Below are 6,291 nucleotides of genomic sequence, written 5' to 3' on the forward strand. Positions count from 1 at the left end.
CGTCCTACAAGTATACCTATTCTGATGAAGCCATCGAAGTGGCTTGGTTCTGGCAACAAATATTTAGAAAGTTAGTACATAGATATTCAATGGTGAAGCTTTTGTAGATTTGCCATCGACACGCAAAGTAGATGAAGGGGCGATCACCGCGAACGTAGCCGCGGACAACAGCTAGTCTATAAATAAAGCTGCCAACCCCTTGAAAGTGTGGAGTCAGGTCCAAACAAAACGACCCGGCCTGGTCGGACGGCCCTCCATCACAGCCAAACTCGGGGTCAGACAGGCTAGTGTAGAGGGGACTTGCTTAAGTTCGTCTAACGCTATGGCGTGTGCGATGTGTGTAATGCCGACTTCACAATATCAGCGAACAGTTCGCCAAACTTTGGCGGATTCGGTATACCCTCATTGCTGATTTTTCATTGCAGTAAATAAAAGCACTCGCACAAACTATGTTCATGTTCATTCATTCGCGTTCACGCATCGGACAGATTTCGGCAGTCAGAGTTCGGCGATAGCAGTGGAGCCAGCATTATACAATGTACTTAGTGATAATGATAATTAGTACTTACCTACGTAAGTGGTTCTTATATACCCGGGGCTTCGCGGCTTCACAGCCTTAATATTAATAACAATATAGGAGTATACTCGTACGTTGTGTTGATGAGAACGACTGAAAAACCTAAATAAGTACCTAATACCAATACTGAATCATAATTATCCATCCTAATCTTTCCCCTAACGGCGAGCTCGTAACGACTGTCGTTTGTGCTGACCGTCCACTGCCGAATCTTGCTGTTTTTTGGTTTTTGCTGACGCTGCCTACGTCTGGCTGTGATATGACTATGTTTAGATCGGCTCTTTGCGGAAAATATACTGCAGTGCGAAACGGCAGTGTGTGTGAGTTTAATATTTAGGTACTTGCAGAAAACATGGTATAGGAATATAAGTCATCATTTTATTAACATGATCATAATAAGTATTGTGTTCCACATAGATCCACACAAACAGTAACCTTTTAGGTCATTACCTACCATAGTAGATGGACCTAATTGGAAACTGGGAAGTGTCAGTGCTGTAACTGGCAATTGAAACAGAAACAAAAATCGTTAATTCGACAAGGACATATCCAAACACGATGCCAGGCATCAAGGCGCCAATATTCTGCGGGTACTTAAGTAATTACCAGTAATTACCTACCTACCTTAAGTAATTACCAGTAGTAACCCAGAAATGAAATCTAATCGAGTTATTCCGGTCAGATCCCTAAAACCGATCTTCTGTCATTTAGGTAGGTATTACTATTATATTAAACTCTCATAGCGCCGACATGAGAATTTACAAAACTTATAAATTAACTAGGCTAAATCAAATTCGCGTAGTAGGTATAAGTATATCTAGTATTTACCTACCTACATAAGAAAACCCAGGAAAAGCCTTAGCAACACAATTTGTATCCTTTAGGTCTCCCCGCCCATCGCGGACTGCAACAGTATCTATCCTCCAATGATGAACCGGCAACTGTTGCCTCGCCTCCTATTGGTCCGCGCAACACTTCATAAGGGTAACGCTACAAAGTTTTATTTTCGTGGTGGGGGCAGGGCGGGTTTTGTTTTATACAATCTTTATTATATGGCTGGGTTACACGCTCTAGAAATAAGCTTAACCGAAGCCTAACAGTTTTCGTAAAAGTACTTAGTACTACTTAATATCAGATACTGACCTATAAGCCCTTATGACAAGTCGGCATATCTGTTAATACTCTTTCATAGCTAAAATTGACTTTAACTTGATACCTCTAATTGTTCCCGAGAAAAACGTCCTTGACAGACGAACAACGAAGTGTCCTGCAAGGGTTCCATCGGAACAATGAAAATAACTTTGCATTGTATAACTGATTTAGAAACAGATACTTGTTTGGTAAGACATTCTAAGAAAGTAATGAACACCTCATTACTTAAAGCTAACAAACAAAACGATCGACTTCAATAAACTCCGTCCATAAAGTGCTCACAAAAAGGCCACGTGTTTGTCTCGGTTATACTTATAACAAGTGGAGCACAGCGCGCGAGTCGTATAGCGGCTGTACAGAGGTCGTATAGGAGTGACATGGCAGTGTCTCTGAAATTACTCCGACAACACACAATATCCGGCGCTCGCGGTCTTGGCGTAGGACGTAAACTTTCACGTCTCGCATTATTCCGACGAGGGCTAATGCTAGGATTTTAAACTTAAAGACTATCCCTGTTATTCATAAGTAGATAAAGCTTACTTTAAGCTAAAGTATGTAAACATGTAATGTAAAGTATGTAAAACATACTGTAGCTGAAAGTTAATGTTTTAACTTTTTTATGAATAACAGGGTACTACACTTATAAGTATAAACAACCCATGCTTTTACTTTTGACACTGTCGCAGGCTAACATCAGTGCGATAGATAGCGATAGGTTTGTACTAAATCAATTATATTTAAGTATTTTTTGATAAAATTTACGTACGTTTGATGAGAAATGTTCACTAATCAAATCACGAGTAGGGCCGAGAGGTCGGTGCGGTAGGTATACACTGCACTTCATTGAGATATATCTTAAGGTTTTTCAAACAAAGGTTTTCTGTAGGTACATAAGTACTACCTAAGTACGTACGACATCGTAGACCTCAACTCTGTCTATTTTCACCAGGCCATAAATACAAAGTAAATAAACTTCGCGCTTGACTTTGATTTGAAATAGTCGCCCAAGTTATAATTAAGTAAGTACCTAAGTAATGTTCAACTAAGTATCTATGTGACATCATTGAAGGATCAGGACCTGAACTCATCCTACATTTGGTAAGTATATGGTACTAAGTATAACTTAATGAAAATTAATGAAAATTATATTAGTTTTATTCTAAACACATAATGAAATCCCAAGAAAACAACATTACGATTCTATATTACTGCGTCGTAATATTTTTATTTTCGTAAAAATAAAGATTAATATCAAACTGCATCAGTTTACGTGCTACCTCCCACAATGACATGTTCGCAGCGTGCGCGGGGGTGAGCCATAGCGCGGAGGGGGGCGGAGGGAGAGGAACGATATTCAAATTGCGAACATTTCATTTTAACGCTTGCGAAGATATTCCACTCCGCTCTCACGCTCCCGAGGGAGGCGTCGCAGTCGATGAAGTTCGTATCGATAGAAAAGTACTTTGGTACTTACTTACATCTTTAGTAAATTACAAATTCAACTTATTTTTGTTATATGTATAGTGAAATAAAATATAACTATAAAATATTCCGGCGAAGGAAAACAACGTGAGGAATTCTGCACTCTGATTGATTATTAATTTTTAATTTTTGTGTGAAATGGAGAAGACAATGGCAAGCACTTCATTATTGCCAAGTAAGTCGTTGTATGTTTCATTCCACGTTATGATCTCGATCCTCAGCCATAAGGAATACGACTATGAAGAAGAAGAACAGAGAAATAAAATAGTGAAGAGACGTCGTCGTTATTTTCTATACTAAGTACTTTGTATAACCATTTATTCTTCTTTTCGGACTCTTTTCTTTTGAGATTAACTATTATGGTGTCTTTGTCTACAATTCCAGTCTTGGTTATAGACAACAACGGGCATTGCTAGAAATATAATATACATTATATACAAATATGATATTATAACAGACATTGCTTGTTTATCTCGTCGGACATAAAAAACATTCTTGCTTTTTATGTTCGTTTTTTGGGCCAGCTGCTGCTCCTCCCGACCATTGCACAAGTAAATAAAAAATATCAATAAACTGAGATTCTTCTCACTGGCGACGGGTTAGCGACCTGTCACTTTTTAATCTCGATTTCACCAATAAACCGACCATAACTAAACGTAGGCTTCGAATTTTACAACACAACTTTGTCTATTCCGTAAAGGATAAAGACGTGATACTGTGTCTGTACTTATAAAGGTATATACTTAACCTAACACAGCTATCGATATGGCTCCCTCCCTAATTCCCCCGACCAAGTTGAGACGTTTGCGAAATGTTCACATTTCGCGAATTGATCGTCGCGCGGCGGAATTCTCATTTGCACCCCCCCTCTCCACTCCCCCCAACCCCCGCCGCGCTCAACCCCCTCACCTGTATCTGTTCTCGGGAGGTGACCTCAATAGTGGAGGTCGAAGCTTCGATATTTAAAAGAATTAATATTGTTATGAAATTCATTTCGCGCTTCATTTCTTTGAATTATTATTTACGATCTTTAATGCGTATAATTTTTGTGGGTGTTATTCTATATATATTTAAGTACTTCATAGTAAAAATAAGTTGATTTAATGTATCTAACATCTTTAGCGTACCTACTTACGACTTAAAAAAATGTTTTTGATGATGATGACATGACAATGACTACAAAAGTTTTTATCATCGAAAGATAAGTAAAAAAGGTAGAACCAACCTAATACATTTAACTATGAAATTGACTAATAATACTTATAAATATTGGATCCCAATCGTAAAGCCCCTACTCACAGATGGTCGCAAATAAAGCTCTCAATCAATCGAACCTTTGTCTCCGTCGATATAAAAAGTCATCGGAACAAATTACTGACGCGCCCTGTAGCCACATTCTGGGAACACAATACGCACAGACATTCAGTTCATAGGGTCGCCAGAAGATGAAAACCATGAAAGGTCCAGTTCGCAAGAACAAATTTTTATCTTTTTTCAATTACTCCAGCTGGCCAGTACAGAGTTTATATATTTAAAATCATTGCAATTAAGAGGAGCGATCCAGCGAAAGTTTATATGCCATTGCAATCCGGTCGAAGGACCAAAAGTTAGTTATTGAGTAGATACTTAGTATATGTTAGGGCAGCAAAATTTAAGATCAAAAAGTATCTAGTTCTGGCACAGAAAAGGTCATTAATAATGAAATGAAATGTTCTATTATAGAAAGGTAAGTACAAATTATGACAACGAGAAAGCCAGTCTCAAAATAGTCTGTGGTCTCAAAATTTAATAAAAATTGAGATCTATTTCCAGCTGTTCAAATGACAGTTGGAAGAAGTATATAAATTCTTCGTTTGGTAACCCTAGTTGTACATTGATAATTACACCGGTCCTCCCCCCTCGCCCGCCACCCGTCACCCACGCTCGCGCCAGCGCTCTCATTGTAATTTAAATCGAATTCCCTCCGACAACTAAATTGAAATATTTCAATTCGACGCACCTTCCGCTCGACATTCGAATTAGGAATAAAATTAAGGGAGTATCCGATGATTTATTGCTTATTTCAAAGATGATGACAATATATATGTATCTAGGTAGTTAAATAGAATTGTTCTGTGGACACAAGGGGCTAGTGGGCAAGAAACTTGCACAGCGAATGAAAACTGGAGATAGATGGAGTCCACCACCGTCAACAGCGGCTAAGATCTATTGTGGTGGTGCCTGAGATCCGAAGGTTATAAAGATTATAAAGTTCATGATGGAAAAAACTTAGTTGATGATTCATCAGATTTGTTTGTCTGTCTGCTATGTCTATATCAGTTATTTCAAAGAAGGCAATTATAGCATAACTAGGTACTCATTTATCATAGCCAAGAAAGATGTTGGCAAATATAAAAAGCATAAGTTTCAAAAAGCACAAAAGAAATAAGAATAGAAAAAGCCGAACGATTTGGACATTCCTGAAGCAAGAAGAGTCCGTAGATGTTCGCCAGCTTCATGAGATGGAACAGGTCCGACTGGACACTCAAACAACCCAGAGCAGACCATCTGATACCGACGTACGACTGGATAAGGTACGGAAGAAGAAGAATGCTGATGTGAAGGTTCAGTGTGGAGATGGATCGGTCATGAGATGTTTTCTCATCCCATCATCCTAAAAATCACATTTGTTAACACTGCCACCACCAACCTGCCATATTCCACAAAACTGTCATTTGATTTGACAGCCAGAGATGTCAATTTGTCGACCGACGAGCACAAAAAATAGCCCAATGGCAGGTTGTTGTGTATATTTCCTTTTCATTTAATTTCTCGTTTTATTTAAGTGGGTATAAATAAGTACCTATTTGCTAGATATTTTCGATAACTGGATATGTTTATAAAACATTTTAAAACTTATCAAGATTTTCCCAGAAAGTTTGCATATTCGTTTATCAGATAACTGCCTCGATGACAATTAGAAATGAGAACATGTCAGCGTGAATCGTCCTCGTTCGAGATAAACATACAGATATAAAGTTCATACAATACTATCACGTATTCCAATCCCATTATAATATAATACTCTTCGAATAAACTCA

The 6,291-nt window shown here is 38.2% G+C and overlaps 1 protein-coding gene across 1 annotated transcript in view; it reads right to left on the reverse strand.

Annotated features, from left to right (window-relative positions):
• The window catches only part of LOC128680964 (uncharacterized protein), a 107,219-nt gene that overhangs the window by 7,942 nt on the left and 92,986 nt on the right, over positions 1-6,291 (reverse strand). The window lies entirely within an intron of this gene.

This window comes from Plodia interpunctella, chromosome 25, assembly GCF_027563975.2.
Source record: "Plodia interpunctella isolate USDA-ARS_2022_Savannah chromosome 25, ilPloInte3.2, whole genome shotgun sequence".
Lineage (NCBI taxonomy): Eukaryota > Metazoa > Arthropoda > Insecta > Lepidoptera > Pyralidae > Plodia > Plodia interpunctella.